Source organism: Lissotriton vulgaris, chromosome 2_2, assembly GCF_964263255.1.
Source record: "Lissotriton vulgaris chromosome 2_2, aLisVul1.2, whole genome shotgun sequence".
NCBI classification, from domain to species: domain Eukaryota; kingdom Metazoa; phylum Chordata; class Amphibia; order Caudata; family Salamandridae; genus Lissotriton; species Lissotriton vulgaris.
This window is the reverse complement of record NC_141688.1, coordinates 6,837,194-6,859,001: the sequence shown is the minus strand read 5'-3', so window position 1 is coordinate 6,859,001 and position 21,808 is coordinate 6,837,194. Positions and strand designations below refer to the sequence as shown.

The following is a 21,808-nucleotide window of genomic DNA, read 5'->3' as shown; positions in this document are numbered from 1 at the left end:
AGTCCGGCAGACGCAACCCTTCCAACATGTGTCCCCAGTACTCCAAATCTCGTTCAGCATATTCTTCAGGACGTACAATTTTTAGGCAACTTTTTTCTGCCTTCCTCCAATCCCCATATCTGACAGCCATGTAGCAAATTTTGGGGGGAGTGTTTGAGTTTAATGTATCGCAATGGTCTGTTTTGCTAGTACTAGGTTCGTTTTCCCTTTTTTGGTTTTGGGAGTACACCCAATTAGCAAAGTTTAACTGTCTGTTCTATCCGGACTGCTGTGGTGGTCCGGAGTGTCTGAATAATTTGATTCCAGTAGGTTTGTAATTTGATCCATGTCCAAGTCATGTGCAGGGAAGTGGCAGGGTCTACGCCACACAGTGGGAATAGTGTGCTGAGTTAAAGCGAGCTAGACTCTGAGGGGTTAAATAGGAATTATGTAATTAGTGCAACTGGGTGAGTTTAAACCTAGCGTTGCTAGCCACCTCCCGGACCTGTGCAAAAGCCTTTTTCCATTTTCTCGTCTGTAAGGGAGACCATCATTCCGGTGACCCATCTGTCTTTTATCTCGATGATGCTGTGTTCTTTTATGCCTTATAGATACAGGAGATTAGGCCTCTAGTTGAGCCCAGGTATAGCAGGAGGGCCAATGTGTGTGACTCTTTCAGTTCATAAGGAAACAAGGGCCACATACCCCTAACCATATGTGCAATCTTAGTGTATTGTAGGAAGTGCCCTGGAGGTATTTGATACCATTCTATTGCTTCCTCATATGTCAGGAAAGTCCTGTTAGCAAAGAGATCCCCGGCTGTCGAGCACCCTTCTTCGTGCCATTTAGGGGTGATGATGACTGCCTGAATTAGGCAGAACCCTTCAACCAATGCAAGGGGAGCGAGGCCGTATAGGGTACCCCTTCGTACAACCCGGGTGACTGCCTGTTCCTAAACCATTGCTACCTGCTGGATTATGAATGGGCATGAGCTGGGGACCTCAGCGCCCATCATTAGGTATTTGGGTAGCTCAGAACCATTTTTACGGTTTGCTAGTAGAGCTTTCTCCATTTTGTGCCCCTCCATGCACCAGTGTGCTGTATATTGAAGCAATCCAGCTAAATAATATATTCTAAGATCCTGGAGACCCAGTCCTCCCAGATCAATAACTAATTTGAGTGTGTCTAATTTCACCCTTCCCAAACCAGCGAGACCAACCATTTATTCAGAGTGGCAAACGTGTAGTCTGGCATATGGTAAAGAGTATTCTGTAAAGCATATAGGCACCTCTGTAACATGACCATTGTAGCCAGTGGGACCTGCCCCATAATGAAGAGAGGGAGCCAGTTCAGTTTTGTGATTACCATCCGCATATTTGGGGCATATTGATCCTCGGGCCTGTGAGTCACCTGTATGCCCAAATACCTAAAATGATCAATTTCCCAGCTCAACTCTACTGGCGGGAGATCCTGTAGAGCCACTCATGCTAAAGTTGATAATGGGAAGATGACTGACTTACGATTATTCATACGGAGGCTGGCTGACTGTCCAAAAAAGCGTAACATGCCCAATAGAGCCGGCAGTGCCTGCTCTGGCTGCCGAATATAGAGGAATGCGTTGCCAGCATACAGAGACACAACATTGCTGCGGCCAGTGACTGTAATTCCTCATTCGCCCATATCTCTCCTCATCCAGATCGCCAATGGCTCAACAGACAGGGCGAAGAGCAACGGGGAGTGTGGCCACCCTTGCCGGTGCCTCTTTTAATAGTAACGCACTCTGATATTTGATCCCCTGTGCACACATGAGCCAGCTGTCCTCGATATAACAATTGATCCCAGGTGACCGTGGCCCAATCCCATTATTCTGAGAACCTCCAATAGGTACTTCCATTGCAGAGTATCCAATTCCTTTTCAATGTCAATGACCACTGCCGCCCTATCCGGTCTGCCCGACAGTGAGTGTATGTTCATATGAGTTCCCCTTCTGGTATGAATCCACAATAGTCTCATGGACCAGATGTGATACCACACGGCTGAGGTGGGTGGCTAACACCTTAGCCAATATTTATACATCTACATCCAGCATTGACATGGGCATATACAATCCCAGGTGTCACTCGTCCCCACCCGGTTTCAGGAGAATAACTATGCAGGCATCTCTCATAGATCATGGGAGAATTCCCTTAGCTTCTTGCAGGGTCCCCAACAATCTGGGGAGCAGTAGATCCTGTACATTTGGTATAGCTCTATTGGTAGGCCATATGGGCCCGGGGCTTTGCAACTAGCCATTGTCCGCACTGCCTCGAGTAATTCATCCAGCTGAATCGCAGCCCACTAGATCTCCTGAGATGTGGGGTAGTGTTATGTTCCTAAGAAACTCAAGATCAACAGGCTACGTACTTTCCGGAGGCTCCAAATATACTGTGGCTAAGTGTTCATACAGCTAGCTATTAATTCCTGCCTGAGTATTTATAATGCTCCCATCCAGGTGCGTTAACGTTAGGATCAGTGGGGCGGTTGTTGCCTCTCCAATAACCATGCTAGGAGTCTCCCCAAATTTTCACCCTCTTTGAGCAACAGCTGATGATATTCCCGCCTGGTTAGACAGTCGAGTCTGTCCCATATATCGCTCACCTGGTGGTGCGCCTGCAGCAGGAAGTAATGACATGGTGGAGTTGGATGCTGGCCCTGCTGCATCTGGGAGAGGTTGTCTTCCCCCTCCTTTAGGTCACATTCTAACTTGCGTTGCATTTCCCCAATGTTGGAGAGACACTTCCCACGTATCACCACTTTGAGTGTGTCCCATTCCATTCCTCCAGAGCTAGTCGTGGACCAGTTTGAATGAAAGAATTCTACAATCGCATCTATAAGTTCCATACGGACCATGGGTTCCTGAAGCACCTCATGTCTTACAGGCCAGTTTTGGTTTGCCACAGAGTGGGCCCCACTTGAGCAGGACTGGGGCATGATCTGAGAGAAATCGTGTAAGGATGCAGGTCTGTATGGAGGCCACCACTGCCTCGCTGAAGAGGAGGAATCTATCTAGTCTACTAGGGACCTCTCGTGCAGGTGTATAGCAGGTGTAACTGTGAACCTCCGGGTGTGTTTCTTGCGAAATGTCTACACACTGCAGATGACAACGCAACATGGCTGTCATGGTAGGCTTAGTGTGCATTTTTGGGGGGTATCTGTCCTTATTGCCATCAGTTATGCAGTTAAAGTCTCCTGCCCAGATAATGGGAATTGCCTCATACGTAATGAGGAGGTTTTCTAGCTCCAGGAAGAAGCCAACTTCGTCTACAATGGGGGCGTATATGTCGACAAGGCATATCTTCTTTCCATCTAGTGTGCCTTGTATTATTATGTATCTGCACTCAATGCCCACTGTGTAATTGTGCATCTAAAAGGGAACTTGGGGCGTGACCCATACTAATAACCCCTTGCATATCTGGAGTAAGTGGAAGCATAGGGTTGCCCTCTCCATTTCTTATGCAATCTCTGGATTTTGGGGTCTAATAAATGAGTCTCTTGCAGCATTGCTATTTGCACCCCATGTCTGTGCAGGTAAGTCTTTACCTGGTATCGCTTTGTGTACAAATTAAGCCCCCTCACATTCCATGTTATTATCGTAAATTGCCCCATGTCACTGGTTAGGTTATTCGCCTACGGCCCGTCTTGTCCCCTACATAGTCTGCCACAGTCACTGCTGCTAAAAAACATAATATTCCCCTGCATTTTAACTTTCACCACCCCCGGGTAGAAACTGCCCCAACAATTCAGGCATTCCCAACCATTATAGTCCTTGAGACCCCATTCTCCCCACCCCGACCCTGGTCAACAACCAACACCATTAAATCCCCATCAAAGTCTGTGTCATGTATCAGATAGTGCGCTATTTAACAACTACATCGTTAATCAATTCTCTCAACTATCATTCATCCACAGTACATTCAGTCGTCCTATATCCAGATAGCAGCCAGAGTGGGTTAAAATGGCTCAGACCGCAACAGTGGATCTCACAACAAGTCACGTCAACGCTGGGCCTCCATGGCTACTACCAGACTCTTTTCACTCAGCTGCCATTCATATAATTCCACACACAGGTACCACAGCCACCCAACACACCTTACTTATATCAGAGAGAGAGAAGATGTAAAACTAGGTGAGATATAGCACTATAGAGAGAACGAAAAGTAATTAAAAGAGAATTGATAAAATGAAAGTAGTAAGATAGGCGCGTCCCCGCCTGTGGTGTATATATGGCCAGCACAGCTATCTCCATATCAAACTTTACTGCAGCCACAAGGATTCACTCAGCCATCCCATCCTTGTCAGTTACATGGCGTGCATTCTGACCATCTGTGCATTCAATATTCCCATACAGAATTATACTTATATAGTTCGGGCGTGGCCAATGTTTGTTAAGTTGTGGTGTGTCTTCCACCATGTCACTGGTACTGGCATCATAACTGGATGCTGTGACCACCTCTACCAGAGCCCTCGCCGCCTCTCGATCAACATTCTGCTCAACTGGATCCACACGGGGAGTACCCAGGCTGCGGCTGCCAGAATCTGCAGATTCCAGTTCCAGGGATCCATCCTGTCAGACAAACGCTCTCTGTGATGACTTCAATGCTTTTTTGGATCTTTCCGCTCTGCCAGTAGTTCTCCTTGCTTTCCCAGGGCCTGGTGCGTTCGATCTTTCTGTAACTCTGTAAATTGCTCTACCCTCTCATCGCACTTCCAGCTAGTCCCAACCAGCCTCAGGCATGGCTGCTCTTAGTATGCAATCTTGGTCCCTATAATTAAATTAAGTACTTTGGCGATGAGTGTCCTGGGAGGCGTGCCCGGAAGAGGCTTTGGCATGAGTGCCCGATGTGTCCTCTCGACAACAAAGAAGGCTGACAACCGAGCCGTGGGTAGGGAGTCTCTGGTCCATTGCTCTAGAAAGAGTTCTGAGGTTTTTTTTTTTAGTAAATGCTAAGTTTATTGTATAGATTACTTCAAACCATGGCAATATAAAACATTTAAAAGTAAGAAAAAAGACCTAATATAAAAAATGACAAAGAGAACGGTAATTCATTGCAAGACCCTATAACATGACTAAAGCATAGTACCCCAAAAAATTTAAAGCTCAAATTATACTGCAGTTTTAGTTAAATGTCGCATAGTTGAACTATTTGCATACTGTTATAATTGATCCTATTTGAGTTTTTTTTGTTTTATAAAAAAGGGTAAAATACCTTACCAAGTCCACCTGAGACAGTGCAACGTGACCAAACTCTACAATACCTAATGTCCATGATACAAAACCCAGGAGTTATCGGTTCACAATCAGCTCAATGCTTTGTTGTGAGTTTGTAAAGGACTCTTGCATAGCTTTAAAGAATTTGCATATTCTTGCCAATTCGAGGGGCACCATGGTGCTAAAAATCAAGTTAATTGCCTTATTGCATGTCCTTATACCTTTAAATAAAAAAAGTGGCTTTAGTAAAGATCTCCGAGAGCCAAGCATTGCTGGGTAGCCACAAAGTAGTTGTAGATAAGTTTCTGATTTGTAGCCACAAAGCCTACACTTAACTATCTTGAAAAGCAGTGGCAAGTTGGGGTTAAAGTTTTTAATGTCTAATGCCAGCATCCTTGCTGCCAAGATTTGGGTCAGGCAACCTTTCCCTATTGCACTATTGAGGTAAAGTTGTGCATGAAATACAACTTGGCTGTCATTGGTATATGATACTGCCAGGGCTCTTAATGGTAGTGTAGACTTGATGTTTTGCAAGTCCATGGTCTTTGAGAGTAATTTGTCTTTTCATTATACTTTTTACTGCAGTATGCGTGATTGAAGGGGTATTAAGAATGGTCAAATCAATTTGTAAAGTTGCTGCTGCCGTCATTACATACATGGACCACGGGTTGTTTTTACGTTTGAATATATCTTGCAAAATACATTTTAAGGTACCTGGCAATGCCGTTATACATCTAGAGAAGTACTTTAAAAAAAATCCATTACTTGAAAACGCGATGCCCATCAGGCCAAATTCAAGTCTCACCAGAGATCCCCTGATATACTGGGGCAGTTTGAACACTCTTTTATACGTTTTTAGGTGTACATTTTCAATAGTTTTGGTGAGTTGAGCCGGGCTTGACTCGCTACCATAGGTAAATGCAGAGGGTAGTATTCCCCTAAGCACTTTTCTAATTGGGGCTTAGATGGGGTTTTCAAAGTCTGTATGTACTTGGCAAAGTCTAGTAATTATTAATGCTGCCTTATCCTTTAAGTGGCGCCTGTGGATTATTGATGTGCCATTCGCAAAGCACCAAGTGCCCAAATAATTGTAAGATTTAGCTCCTGAGATTTTTAGGGGACCCAGAGACCAGTGACTGCTTGTTTGTTCTAGTGTCCTTCCAAAGGTTAACACCTTGGTTTTGGATTCATTTACTATCAGCTTGTTTGCACTATTGTATGAATGGAGTGAATTTAGTGCTCTCTGGGGTCCTGTTTTTGAATTATCAAGCAGGACAATGTCATCCACGTATTGCAATATTGTGATCTTAGTATTGCCTATTTTGGGGGAGATTAAGTTGGTGTTGTTAAGTACCCGGGACATGTCCGCCGTGTATAAAGTGAACAAAATTGGGGCAAGGACACTCTTGCTTCAGCCCTTGATTGGTGTTAATCTTCCTAGTAAGCGCAGTATCTGACAGCTTAACCCCCACCCAAGTTGATGTATATAATGATATAATGGCATTAAGAAGACCATTAGGAATACCCCACAGTTCTGGGGTTATGCCCTCAGCGTCCTCTGGAAACCCCAAAAACGTGAGGATACCTCTTAGTGACCTCCCCTCTGCATCTTCAGCTCTGCGTTCCAGCATAGCCGTTTTTGAAGCAAGCTCAGCGCGGGTTGTTTTCAGCATAGAGACTTCTTTTTCTAATTTAGATACATTCTATTCTGTGGCCAGGTACCTTTCAGCCACCGTGCAAAGGTCAACTCTCAGCAACCCAACATCGCATCCATTTTTGCCTCGACCGCCATGCTCGAGGATTCTGGCTGTGAGAATTTGGGCCCTCGAAAGCCCTAACTGCAGCATATCTGCATCAGAGACGGGGGCCCCACCCTGATTGTCCTGTTTGGATGCCAACTCTTGCACAGTGTGTTGGTCCATTTTTGTCTATTGCACCCCCCTTTGAGCCGAACCTTGCCCATATTGTGATGTCTTTTCGTATTCAAATCGGGGGTGCGAGAGGCATATGTAACATTGAGTTAGGTCTCTCTTCCTGGCAGGCCAGAGCTTGCTCCTGGTATTCTAGCACACAGTGGCGGCAGAGGGTTCCCATTCCCTAGATGCCTGGGGGAGAATTTTATGGGCACAGACAGGAAATCCCAGGCCCTTATCTGGCGACCGAACTAGCCACTGACCCAGCATATAATTAGCACAGTCCAGTATGCATAGGCACCAGCTTCCTCCACGATTGCTCAGATTTACTTCTCAGCCTGCCCTCAAAGTTTCCAGCTGGGTACCGGCATGGTGTTGATCTCTCGCTGCTGGTATGACAGTGCCTATGCAGATAGAAGTACTACAGGACCCCGCACAAGTGTTACTGCCCTATTTTCACCTTTACAGTTCTCTTTTATCCCAGCAGCACCGTCTCTATGTTTCAGGGCTGTGGGTAGCAGTAACGATGCAAGTAGGCCCGGGTCTGTCCTCTCAGCAAGCACCATTTGTAAGAAGCTTTGGCCAAATAGCAACAGGTACCTCACTTATGATCGCAGAAGCCAAATGGCATATATGAAGCAAGGTTTACAGTTACATCTTCTAAAGCAGAATTAAGTGTTAAATGGAAGATTTCAAATCACTGAGGTTTTCATTTCTTTTCCAGTCCATAAAGGTGCCTTATTTATATTATTTCCATAAGTGTAAAAAAATCAGGTTTTGATTCTTTTGCATTTGTGTTATCTTTTTTTAACTGAGTGTATTTTAGTCACCTGGCGAAAGGAAGCATTGGCTTTTACTGATGCATGAAAGTGCAGTTTGCAATAGTGGTCAGTGAGATATATGTGTCAGGAAAAGGACATATGAACAAATATGGGTACTATCAGTGAGTTGTATCTTGACTCTGGTGTTATTCTAGCCCTGCCAATGGAATCTTGGTGTAATGACATAACATGGAATGTTGGGAGTGAAAGACTCACAGTTGGCTGGGCAAAGCAGCATGCTGGCTGCTCCTGGTGGCGTTTTGTTCTGGTCTTCTTGTGATCTTACAACTACCATGAATAAACCTGTCTTAACCACCTCTACATGTGTGGACTTGATCACTACAATTTTTGGCGACGAAGATGGGATGAATCTTTGTGTTACATCTGCTCTTCAGAGACCTGCCAAAGAAAAGAGGACCTGAAGATAAAAGAACATTTCCTGCCTAGGGGAAACATCTTCCCTTCCCCGTCAGCAAAGTTAAGCGGTGTTTTCTTCCCATTCATAATCTAGAAAAGGAGTTACTACAGACAGTTTCAGAAGCAAATTTTCAACTACATTTAGCATGAGAAATGGTTGGATAAGAGATTGTTGATGTCAAAAACACATGAGTTTCTGGGTGTTCACAAAGTCTCAAAACAAACCACACTTTGAGTTTCTCATTACCAACATGCTGCAATGCAGTTGACTGCTGTGTACACAATCGTGAAGTGCAATTTTGCTGAAGTCAAACAATTTACTCCTGCTAGATTGCCACCTCCTGGAACTTTCATCTGCTACAACCTCCTGCCTTGTCCTGCTGGAGATTTTCGACTTCCGAAAAGGGTCCTAATGTAGATATTGTTACTGCAACTTCATTTAATGGCTCCCTGATGATGACGCTTCCTCCTTGGACACATCTGCAGTCTTGCCCCACTGAACTTTACCCTTTCAGAAAATGTTCATCAAAATTTCTTTTAAGTCCGAAGGTAAGCGCCATTTTGTGTATCCGACCCGCGTTCCATCATGGTCAATCTTATTTTTTTACTTTGACCCAGTATCGTGCACATATATGTTTGCAGTTGGTACTTTGATCTTTTAGGTGCTAAATTTTACTAAAAAATCATGACTTTGGTCCTACAATTTGGATTCTTGTCATTTTGTCATCAAATAATTAATTATAATTTACTCCATTTTTTTCTAAATTGGTGTGATGTTTGTCATGTGTTTATTACTATTTGAGTGCTGCATAAATCCTTTACACATTGCCTCTTAGTTAAGCCTGACTGCTTTTAGTGCCAAGCTACCAGAAGGTTAAGCTCCGGTTAATTTAATGACTTTTGTGATTCACCATGACAGGGATTATGGCTGTTGCTTGACCAGGGTTAACACCCCAGTCAAGCCATAACCCAGTGTCTCACAGGAACCATTGTTTCAGATTTGTCTCATGTATGACTCCATTTGTCTGGTTACATAACTTGACTAATTTAGTTCCCAGCGATATAATTTAGTTCCCATGTAAACTAATTGTACTAAGAAAGCCAAGACAGATCTGGTGTCTCTGAACCTATTGAAGAAAATATCAGTGCCTGCATAATTCTTTTATAAAAACAGGAACCCCATTTTCATATAGGTAATTTACAGCATATCATAAAGAACAAAACATTCTCCCTTCTATGAATGTTTTACCGTATACAGAAGTGAAGCATAAATCCAGCTGCCACAATGAATTTCACACGGGGATATGCAACATGTTATCTGTTTTGCATACATTTGTGAACCTGCACCTTTTTTTTAGGCCTTGCATAGCCAATACGTTTTGATTTTAGTAAAAGTGTACATATAAATACTTACACTCAGAGGCTTCCAGTGAACCTGCTTCATTTATTGGTCTGCTGTAGTGTTACATTTTGTTTGTACCCACTACAGCATGATCGTGGTTGTCGGTTTGCAAGGCCCCAGCCTGAATTAGCTACAAACCACTAACCGGCTGACAATCTTGTTGAGCTTCTGATATTCCACAATACCAAACCCGCACACCTCTCTGCTATGCACCATAATCATGCTGTGTAGAACCACTGCTATAGATCTGGCAGTGCATTGCAAGTGATAGGCAAAGCACCCTGTGTTGTGGCAAAATTGTGACTTGCACACAGTTAGCAGAGCACCGCAATCCTTCTTGGAGGCATCCTTAAGATTCCAGGCAGATAACCGAGTACAGTTATATTTGCATCTCAAACCTACCACAGAGGTCCCCCCTATTTTATGGACTGAAACTCACATATTTACTATTGCAACTCAGAGATTGTCTGCAGAACCCCTGCTAATCTTGTTTCCAACACGCAGCTCTTTCATGACATCTCTGTTGAACCATCTGATATGCTAGTACTTGAATCAACACAAAGCAGCAACATTGCCTGTCAATCCAGACCCTGATATGCCAGCACTAGGATCAAGAATGCACCGTCTATGAACTTCAAATCTGCTTTGCAATATCCATGTTATTCTATAAAGGTCCCCAACATCACAATCTATACTAGCTGTTACACAGAGCAGGCATATTAAACCACACAAGGACATATTCACAAGGATTCATCTCCAAATTATCCCCACTTTAACATATCAAAAGTGGTGATAGAATGAATACCCCATTCACAAACTGGTGCAAACTGCAGACATCACAAGAATTCCCGCAATAACATCCCCAAAACACCACGGCAGACACCACCAACTAACACTAATGAGATGCAGAGTAGGCGTTCCCGCAGAAACACACGAAAAACAGCAACACCACAGTCACAACAAACTGAAAGATCCGCAAAGTGAACCAAAAACACGCGATAAGCCATGTTAGCCATTTAAACACCTGCATCAAGCAGGTGTAAAGCCGGACTACTACCTGCAGTAGGCATCGGACCCCGCACACAGTCACACCCGAAGAACAAACAACGCCATGGAGCTACTCATCATGCAGCTTGGAGCCCAAACAGGGCCCCAACACCCACCGCCGCCACCCCCAGGACCGCCACCACCCCCTAAACCTGGACCCGCCCTCCCCACCCCGGTACCACCACAGAGGCAGGGCAAAGTAAGACAGCGGATCTACCAAAACCGCAACACTCTCACAGACCTAACACCCAAGGAAGTCATTGCACACTACAGGTTCAAAGGACAACCATTCACCGCATCATGACCCACATCGCCCACAGGCTGACAATCCCAACACAGCAGAGAAGCAACATCCCTCCACAAACAAAGCTGCTGGCTGTGCTGCACCTGTTGGCCTCTGGCACCTTTCAACCACAACTGCTAGAGTTGGAGGGGTCTCGCAGCCAGCCCTATCAAAGTCCATCACACCTGTCCTGGATGCCATCCTCAGCTTCATACCCCAGTACCTTAACTTCCCCAACACTGCACAGGAACAGCTGGAGACCAAACAAGGCTTCTACGCCATAGCCGGATTTGGGGGCAATTGACTGCACACATGTCCCACTTGTCCCCTAAGCGGATACTGCACACCACTACCGCAACAGAAAGCACACGCATTCCATCAATGTGCAGGCAATAGTGGACCACCGGGGACTCTTCACCAATGTCGTCGCCAATTACCCAGGCAGTGTGCATGATTCCTTCATCTTCCGACAGTCCATCATCAACCAGCACTTCCAGGATGGCACATATGGGACGGGACTGCTTGTTGGTAAGTACCAAGTTAACACACAACACATCCCAATGCCTTCACAGCACAATGCACTACTGTGGGGTTCCACACATGACCAAACCATATTCAACATGTCAAACTACACGTACACCTACCAGACACAACCACAACACTCCATGGTCATACTGGCCTACCCCTGCACTCTATACAGACTATTGGTGTAGTTGCCAGTGTCAGCTCATCCCTGCGGGCTGGCGAAACACTCACCCCACACACAGCAAGCACAGGCGTCACTGGATTGGTGGACCTGCCTTCACAATCTGCCGAACCAAGTGTTGATTCGTTCCTCCCTGCACTGTCATAGGTGATCAAGGTTATGCACTGTGCCCTTGGATGATGACACCCCTCTGAGATTCGAACACACCCACCCAGAGGTAGTACAATGCTGTCCACATACGCACCTGGGGCATCGTGGAATGCACATTTGGCATGTTGAATTCACGTTGTGAGGTGCCTGGATGGCACAGGTGGGAAGTTCATTTTAAAACTTTGTGTCACAGTATAACTTGTGTTTTTTAATACACTTACGCTCTTGGCGAATCCAGCGGTACAAAGCAGCTGATCCAATGCTGTAGCGACACCGCCCCAGAACACTGTTTGGCGCCAGCGCGCTAAAACTGGAGGCCACGCCCCCATGGGCCCCACCGGAAGCAGCATAAATCATGTGCATGTTCCGGACCCGCAGCGGACGAGCGCAGCGGGAGCGACGTTTGCGCGCCAAAGGCACGCCTAAGGCAAGCCCGTCTGCGCCCGTCCGCGACCGCACGAGACCAGAGGCCATTCCCCCTGCCATTTTATCAAGCCAAACCATTGCCTATAGCTCTCACTCCCTTCGGCAATTATATCAACCTTCTGAGCCATCCTGCCTACACACATGGGATCCGTCAATAAAACATTCCGCATGCAGCAACTGCGGCTTTTGTTTCTCCCCCCGCCCCCCTATGAAACCAAAAACATTCTCTATGCTTCTGCTCAACTGCCTTTCACTTCCCAAACATTCTATGGAAATCCACCTAATGCTCGAGGAAATCAACCCAGACATTTTCTTTGCCACAGAGACGTGGCTACAGGAACACTCGGAACATGATCTGGTACAAGCTCTCCCGCCTGAATATCAAATATGTCGCCTTGATCGTAAAAAGGGAATCGGAGGTGGCCTAGCAGTAATTCATAAAGCAATTTACAAAGTTAGCAGCACCCCGGTGCACCTCCCAGACAGTGAATGTCTATAAAATTCAGTCCTATTCATACTTTTTCTGGTATACTCATATACCGCCCGCCAGGACTCCATGGTCCTTTCCTTGCAAATCTTGCACCGACTGTTGCAAATTTGGCTCTCAGCTCTGCCAACTATACAATCCTGGGTGATATCAACACCCATCTGGATAATCTGACCGGCCCTTCTGCCAGAGAACTTATATTGAGCCTACAAGCCCTGGATTTACATCAACTTGTCCTTGGGCCCACACATCAAAAAGGGCATCTTTTAGACCCCATTTTCAGTAACTGTTCCAATCTTCTTACTGAAAGTCTCTCCCCTCTACCATGGTCTGACCATTTTCTTATCCCCTTCACCTGGACCCCTCCCCATCTCCCCCCTCCAAAGCCCCCGACAACTCTGCTGTCACGGAATTGGCAAAAAATTCCCCTATCCGAATGGCAAACTACTTTACAAAGTACAAAACCCTCCAACGCACTGAATCCTATCCAGGGGAACGATAACTACAACAGGTGGATTACCAACGCTTTAAACCTGGTACTCCCTATGAAAAGTCTCCGTCCCATGCGGGGCAACCCTATAGCCCCATGGTACACAGACGACCTACGGAAGGCCAAACGCGCCTGCAAGCGAATGGAAAGAAAATGGCGCCTTGACTACTGCCCAGCAGACATAGTCAGCTACAGAGCAGCTATTAAAAATTATAAAGCAGACATCCGACAAGCTCAGGCCACTTTTCATGAACAAAAAATTGACAATGCTGCGTCCAAACCGAAGGAGATTTACTGTATAGCCAAATCCCTCTTGCGACTCCCTGAGACTTCTAAAGTCCACAATAACACCCAGACCCACTGCGAGGAAATTGCGGAATTCTTTCATCACAAAATTGAAGTGATCAACTCCTCCTTCCCTCACATAGCCACCATCCTAGAGACCCCACTAACACTGACCCTTTCAGCGTTCCCCATCCAGCGTTCTCAACAACTTCCCAGCTCTGGACAAAGCCAATCTGGAAAAATACATGAGAATGGTCAAATCTGGATCCCCGACCGACCCAGCTCCTCCTAGGGCGCTCACCTAAATAACTAGCCAGATATCACCTACCATTCAAGACCTGCTCAACTCCTCCCTTGACACAGGCATTGTCCCACCCTTATGGAAGGAAGCTATGGTCAAAGCGCTTCTAAAGAAATCTACCCTTGACCATTCTAACCCCTCCAACTACTGACCTATATCCCTTCTACCCTGGCTCAGTAAAATTCTGGAAAAACATGTCAATTCAGTCCTGACAGACTTTCTAGAATCCAATAACAAACTGGACCCCACCCAGACTGGTTTCAGACCCCGTCATGGAACTGAGACTGCCTTGATTGCAGTGACGGAGGAGGCAAGAAGGATCTTGGACGGTGGCGGTCCTACGGCCATAGTCCTACTTGACCTGAGTGCCGCCTTCGACACCATAAATCACAGCATCCTACTTCATCGCCTCAGTATGATTGGAATGTTAGAATCATTCCTCTCAGACAGATCCTTCCAGGTATTCGAAAAGGAATTTACCTCCTCTAGTAAACCTCTTAATTGTGGAGTACCTCAGGGCTCCTCCCTGAGTCCTACCCTTTTTAATGTTTACCTTAGCCCCCTAGCTGATGTCGTCCGCCCTTTCGGGGTAAAAATTGTCACCTACGTGGACGACACTCAACTGGTGGTAGCTCTGGACCCTTCTCTCAACCCCAACCACAGCTTACACAATTGCCTGAAAGCTGTGGCGTCCTGGATGTCGGCCTCCCATCTAAAACTTAACAGAGACAAAACAGAGGTGATGCTCCTTGGAAATAACATCCCGAAATCCATTGACACCATCTGGCCCCTCTGTCTTGGCAGCCCCCACAACCTAAGGATCAAATTAAGAGCCTTGGGATCTGGCTCGACCACAATCTCACCTTCAACTACCAAGCCACTAAACTAGCCGCTATCTGCTTTGGACTGATGAGATTGCTCTGCAAGATTCTCCTCCTTCTCCCGTTTCACTCCAGACGGATCATGGTCCAAGGACTAATCCTGTCACGCCTCGACTGTGGTAACGCCCTATATCTAGGCGCTCCACAGTCCACACTGTCCAAACTACAAGTCATCCAAAACTGTGCGGCAAGAATCCTCTTGTAACCTTCCTCGCCGATCCCCAGTTACAGCCAGATTGAAGGACCTTCACTGGCTCCCTTTGAAAGCCAGAATAGAATTCAAGAGCATGTGCGTTGCACACCGATCCTACTGGGGAACAGGCCCAACCATAAATCACCGCTTGGTGGAAGCCTACTGTCTTCCTGAGCCCTCAGATCCGCGACCGCCTACCTAACCTCCGTACCCCGCATCAGAAGAGCCAGATGCGGAGGCCGCTCGCTTGCCTACAACCTAACCAGGATCTGGAATTGTCTTCCCCTCGTAATTAGGTCAGAACCCAACCTGCTCACCTTTCGAAAACTCTTAAAAACTTGGCTCTTCAATAAATCCCACACTTAACCTGTTCCTCTGCCTCCCGCATTCCCATCCCTATAGCACAACCCTTCAGTCTGTCTACAGCGCTGGGACGCCTCTGGGTAGCCATCGCGCTTTACAAATCCTCATTCCATTCCATTCCTGTACAGCCCAGACATCGTGTGCAAGCTGATCGTTGCATGTTGTGTGTTTCACAACATCTGTGTTCACACCAGGGCCCCATGGATCCCAGTTCCAGAGGTACCGGCCAATGATGGTGGTGATGTGGCAGGTGGCCCACATCCCACTGCAGCAGTGGCAGGAATGGCCCATAGGAATACCATCATTGACACTTACTTCTAATGAGCACGGCACATTGTGACCGTCCATGGCAATCATGTGCCAGTAGAAAATGTCCAAATGCACTGCATGTGTGAATAAACATTTTTGGAGGTCTCAGCTTGTACTTGTAAATTTTGCTGTGATTTGGCAGGTTGTGCATATTTTCAGAACCAGTTGTGTTCTGTGTTCAAATGTGTTGGGGGTGCTGTTTGACCCAGGATGTTGTCACTGCCGGGGTGCACTCCGGATTGTGTGCTTATGCTGCACGGTGTGTGTGTTGCTCCTGCGTCTCTGCTCTGTTCTGTCTGCCACTGGTCTCTTTCGTGCGGTGTGCCTGTCGGTTCTGTTCTTCCACAGTGCTTGGATGTAGTTGTGTACATGTTGTCCTCTGCAGTTGGCCAGGGTGCAGTCGTCGTACTCCGTTGATGATTTCTGTTCAGTGGCATTTTCGGTGTGCCGGTCTTGTACTATTTTCCCGCATTGCGCGTGCGTATTGCTGACCTCGCGCTGGTTATCACTGGTTTCGCAGGTGGACTGTCGGAAGATGAAGGAATCATGTGTTTTTATCTCTGTTGTGGTGGTTGTTTCGTGGACATTTACCGCGGTGTCGGCGAACTATCGCATGCTACTGATGTGTTGTGTGAATTCCACTTTGTCGCTGGGTTATTTTTCCACGATGGGCTGCAATGCTGAAAGTTTCGTTACACTACACTTGCAGTAGTTATTACACGTTCTTGTGAATATACCCCACAGTTTCCTATTTGGATTGGGAAATGTAATGCAGAGATTTCAAGCTAACATTAGCAATATAATCATTCCGGCTTGCTACCGGCAATCTGTACATTAACAGGTAGAATTGTCCATAAAGAGAAAGTAGCCCAGGTTTTTCAATGTGATCTGCTAACTTGCTACAGGTGCTTGGGGAAGGTGCTTAGAAATATTAGTAAAAGTGACACATGACTAAGAGGCCTTCATTTCGTAAGTGCAAGCAGCCAAAGGCTTAATCTAAAAATATGCGATTAGGACATAAATCTGTCCTGGAGCCAGCGGGAATTGTAATAAAAACATTAGGCAATCTTTCTTATTTTGATGTATTATATTCTATGGTCACTTATACATGTGTGCCTGTGCCGATAAGAGTGTTGGGCGGGGGGTTGTTGTGGGGGGGGGGAGTCGAGAGACGACGATGAGGTAAAGTTAAATAAAATAAAAAGAAAACCACTTTTCTTCCTGTCCACCATTTTATTTTTTATTTAACTTTAACCTCGTCGTCGTCTGTCGACTACCACCCCCTCTCCGCACCCCTCCACCCCCCACGCCATCCCTCTTACCTGCACGGGCAACTCCTGCATTTATATAGTGTGTTCCATGGTTGTTGTGAAGCCAAAAGCGTTTTGTAGATTGTTGAGAACGTAACTGCTCTGTATGTGCTCTCTGTATAGTGCTATGAGGCCTTGAGAGGTCATTGGAGGCCTTCAACCTTTGTCGAGTTCCTAGGCATCATTTTGGTGCATGTTGGGAAGATGTAGTTGGACCTAAATAGGAAAAGTGGATGCTGTACATTTTGTTTGTAAGCGATTGAGCTGCATCGCACATGAGCAGAATGTTGCAGAGGAGCATAAGTTAAGACACAGCAGGGCATACAGTTGTGAGAAGTGCAATGACACCGGAGGTTGGGCCAATCGTTGGTGAGTGGTTAAAAAAGCAAAATATCCTTGCTCTCTTCTTCCAACAACAGGTTCCCAGCATGTGATATTTAACGTCCAGGCAATTAGTGAGGCTGTAACTGTGGTGGGCAGTGGGCTTGAACGCCTGTGAGACAGGTATTGTACAAGGATTAAGCCATGACAAGGGGGATCTTTATCCCTGAGACAACATGCGTACCGTTTAGTGGTGTAAGGCAGTGTAACGTCATACCCCTGAGACTGGAGCAACACCGTGATTGGTTCTGATGACCCTGATTCTGGAAAACACTTGGCTCGAGCATGTGGGATGCATTGCTTGGAAGTGCTGGGGCATTACATAACTCACCCGAAGCTTCTGAAAGACAGCATACATTCAGGGCTTCTGTCAGATGAGACAAGGATTTAGAGTTGCCAGTATCACATGAAAATAAACAGAAAACTTGCTTTTCAGATGTTAAAGAGGAATTTACCAACGGCCAATTGGCTATTATGCTAGAAGCCCTGAGTATCCTTGCATCCTTTCACTCACATTATTTGAGGCTTTTGAGCATTAACAGGTGACGATATAGCAATATAGCATGGACTGATTTCAATGTGAGATAACAATGTTGATGAGAATATGACAAAAGTACGCACAGAAATATCAACCATTTTTTCTACACGATATCACGATTGGCGTTGTTATGAGTATTGTTGTTCTCTGTGTCATGTTTGGAAAGATGATAAAAGGTGGTTGTACGATTACGAAGGGCTACACACGCCGGAAATCTCACTAACGGATTACACCATGGTTACAATTACATTTTGAGAATAATACATCAGGAGGTACACTCCATAGATCACATAACTGGAACATTTATCTGACGGTTAAGATAGCTTCTTTCTCTATAAAATATACAATTTTCGCCATTAAATAGAACATCAGAAGGCTGACGTGAATTTTCTGTCACAATATTATAATAAAGCCCTGAAGAAGTCCTAAGTGGGATGAAACACATTGGCGGCAAGCAATCCTGTTATGTTTTAATGACTTATGAAAAATAAAGAATGAAACAATCTACAATGAAGATTCTGAAATTGCTTATCCTTAAGAATCCATTCATCGTTATATTATATTGTGTTGTGCGTTGAAATTTATGAAACTAATATATTGAGACATATATCTGATAAAGTACTCTGGTGCTGGGTCATCTTTTGCTTTTTAGCTATAAGTGATCTTTGATCACTAATTGGGGATGTTTATGGGTCACATCCCAGACACCATGTACAGAGAAAAGTGACAAATAAATAGGCCGACGTTAGGAGTGATTGAGAGTGCTGGTCTTGCGTAGCTCTGACCAGTTTGTTTGTGAATAGATGGATGCACCTTGGGTGCTGGGACTCTTGACTTTTAACTCAGCTCCTTCCCTATCTACCAGAGGAGCTGCCTAACTGAACTCATGTTTGTATCACTTAAACAATTAGGCAAGTTCCTCTGAATTGCACTGAAAATATTATACTAGGCTAAACATACACATTTTCATGAATATCATGCTGACACATTATCATCCCATGCAGAATTGGGAAAACCTCATGAGTGGAGAGCATGGGTTTCACCTGTGGTATAATGGCCTAACTTTAAATGAATGTATGCTCACGCAATCTAAGATTCAGCAAACACATGTTGAAGCTAACTCACAAGTGAAAGAAGTTTAGGAACGATTCTGAGGGACAATATCAGAAAACAATGGGTACTTTACAATGGGTTTGACAGAAGAACTGGCAGTAAGGGATACTGGAAGGCCGTACCACCTACCTATACAAGTTTGTTATCCGTGAAACACAAGTTCAAAGTTGCCCACCTCTTTAATCCACTGCCATGGGACTCAAACAATTGCTAAACAATATCTAACACACAGAGAGGCAACATAACACAATTTAAAGCATCAATGCAAATCTAGTAATCAGATCCAAATTCATTCTTCGTTTCTTAGTAGCAAATCTTTTAATCTTGTCTCGTCATCATACTGACTATGGTATTCTTCAAGTATAGCAGGTGTAATTCAAAATGGACGTGAGTACTTCAGCAATCCACAAAGGGTCAATACGATAGTTGACACCAAAAGAGCATGCTTAACCAGCTCCGCCGTCTTAGTGTTCCCTCACGACCACACGTTATGAAGACTTTGTCCGACTGTGGATTGCTGAAGTACTCACGTCCATTTTGAACTACAACTGCTATACTTGAAGAATATCATATACAGGAATTATATTATATGAATTGAATGTGGATAACAGGCCTTAGCAACCATTGTTGAAGCATTGGCTGCAGGGTCATGAACTTTTAAGCTTTGATAGAAGCATTAACGGGGATCAGAAATAATTCACTCTTTGAGGGTGAACATTGCGAAGTCTGCCCTGAGGAAGCCCCCTGCTGGGCAAAACGCGTTGGCTGTTTCGGCTGGTTTTGTAACATCTCTTGGCGCTCAATATGACAACGAGACAAGATTTTTTATTTTTATTTTTTAAACTTTTTTATTAAAGCAATTGCAGTACAGCAATACAGCCAAATAGAAAAGTTCCATGCAGGGACCCAGTACAGAGTAGCAAGGTGTAATCCATTACAAGTACATCTTATTCAATCATCAACAGTGCGCTGCCGTTGGCATAGCACAACAAACCATCATCAGGACGACGGCTTCACAGGTACATTTTCTCCCAGGGGAGCATGCAAGGAGAGTGAATGCTCCGTGGGGCTAGCAAGCCAGGGACGATACCTGGGGAAATACTGGGAAGAGGACCGAAACCAACCAGCACTGGCGGCCGCCGCGGACCAAAGGCCGACGGGGAGCGCGGGAGAGGCAACAGCCGGAATGGAAGGGAAATGGGGCTGTGGCTTGACTCACTACGGCTCTCTATGGGGCAGGGTGAATGCGGGCCAGAATGCAACACCGTTATCTTGGAGGCAACCCACCCTCCAATCAGGCATGAAGGCACCAGCAAGTAGACCCCACGTACAGCAGGGGCAGCGGGAACGCGGAGAGGGAAGCTACACAGTGACCAACTCGGCAGCAGCCGCGGATGCAGGGGCAGCAGGGAACGTGGGGGAGACAGGCTTGCTAGAGGAGAAACGGGAAAGGAGGTAGGCGACCAGGGGACCCCAGATATCAACCGGGCGTGATCTAGTTGGCAACAGGTCCCAAAATTCTGATAGCAGTGTTTGACAAAGGGAAGCATCCTTCAGCCAGGCCGGCACCACAGGGGCAGGCGGGCGGCCCCAACACATAGCCACCCTACGCCGGGGCAGCACCAGGAGCATCGAGATCAACCAGCGCGACGCATCCGGACAGGGCTTAACAAATCCGAGGAGACAGAGAAGAGGATCTGGAGTAATGGCGGTGCCAGCGATTTTGGAGATCGCGGAGCAGACCTCCAGCAAGAACACCTGCACCCGAGGGCAAAGCCAGGCCAAATGAGCGAAATCCGCGGAAGGGGCGGAGCATCGTACACAGGAATCCTCAGCAATAAGTCCTAGGCGGTGAAGCTGCCGTGGGGTTCGATCGAACCTGTGCAGAAACTTGAAATGGATTAATCGGAGCCGATAGTTTGGGGAAAGATTCGTGGTTTGGTTCAGTAGAGCCAATCGGCTTCCGAAATGTCCACACCCAGGTCCGCGCTCTATGCCTCATATGCCCGCGTCGTGGAGATGGGGGAGGATAACGAAGCAGAGGCATACAGTCTGGTGACAAGTTTACGTGAGGATGCTGAGGTATATAACAAATCCAGGGCTGCGAAAGTGGGCGGGGGCTGCGGAAAGGTCGGGTGCAATGTCCGGCAGGTGGCACGCAGCTGATAGTACAAAAGCGTGTCAGTGATGGCGACTCCATGAGTGAATAAAAGGAATCTTCGGGATAAAGATCAGCTACGGTCTTGAGGCCCCACAGCGCTGCGTGCCGAGGCATACAGGATGAAGGAAGTGGGGGAAAGTCCGGGTGGTCAGTGATGGGCATAGCGCCAGCGGATAGAAGAGGTAGCCCAGCCAGTCGTTGCGAAAAGGACCACGCGAGTGCAGTGTCTCCACCGTGTTCACCTCCAACCGAGGGCGCACCGCAGGGGCGAACAACGCAGTAGCGAGAGGCCAGGTGGTGGCAATATCAGACTCAACCGCTACGTGAGGCTGGTAGGCGGTGGGATGCAGTCAGAAGTGCAGAAAGCTGGCCTGAGCACAAAGGGCGTAGAGACGGAAATCAGGCGCACCCAGTCCACCGGCTGACATCGGTAGGGTCAGGATTTCATAAGCAACCCTGGGCTGTCGCCCCGCCAAATTCAAGGACACCACAAGCGAACGCAACCTGCAAAAAAAATAAGCAGTCAGGGGGATGGGTATGTTAGAGAAGAGATAAAGGAATTTGGGGAGGACCACCCTCTTGACGATTGCAACATGGCCGGCTA

At 46.2% G+C, this 21,808-nt stretch overlaps 1 protein-coding gene across 1 annotated transcript in view; it reads left to right on the top strand.

The window, feature by feature from the left end:
* Positions 1 to 21,808, top strand: part of LOC147728930 (sulfotransferase 1 family member D1-like) — a 264,975-nt gene that overhangs the window by 17,991 nt on the left and 225,176 nt on the right. The gene's annotated exons all lie outside the window — the stretch shown is intronic.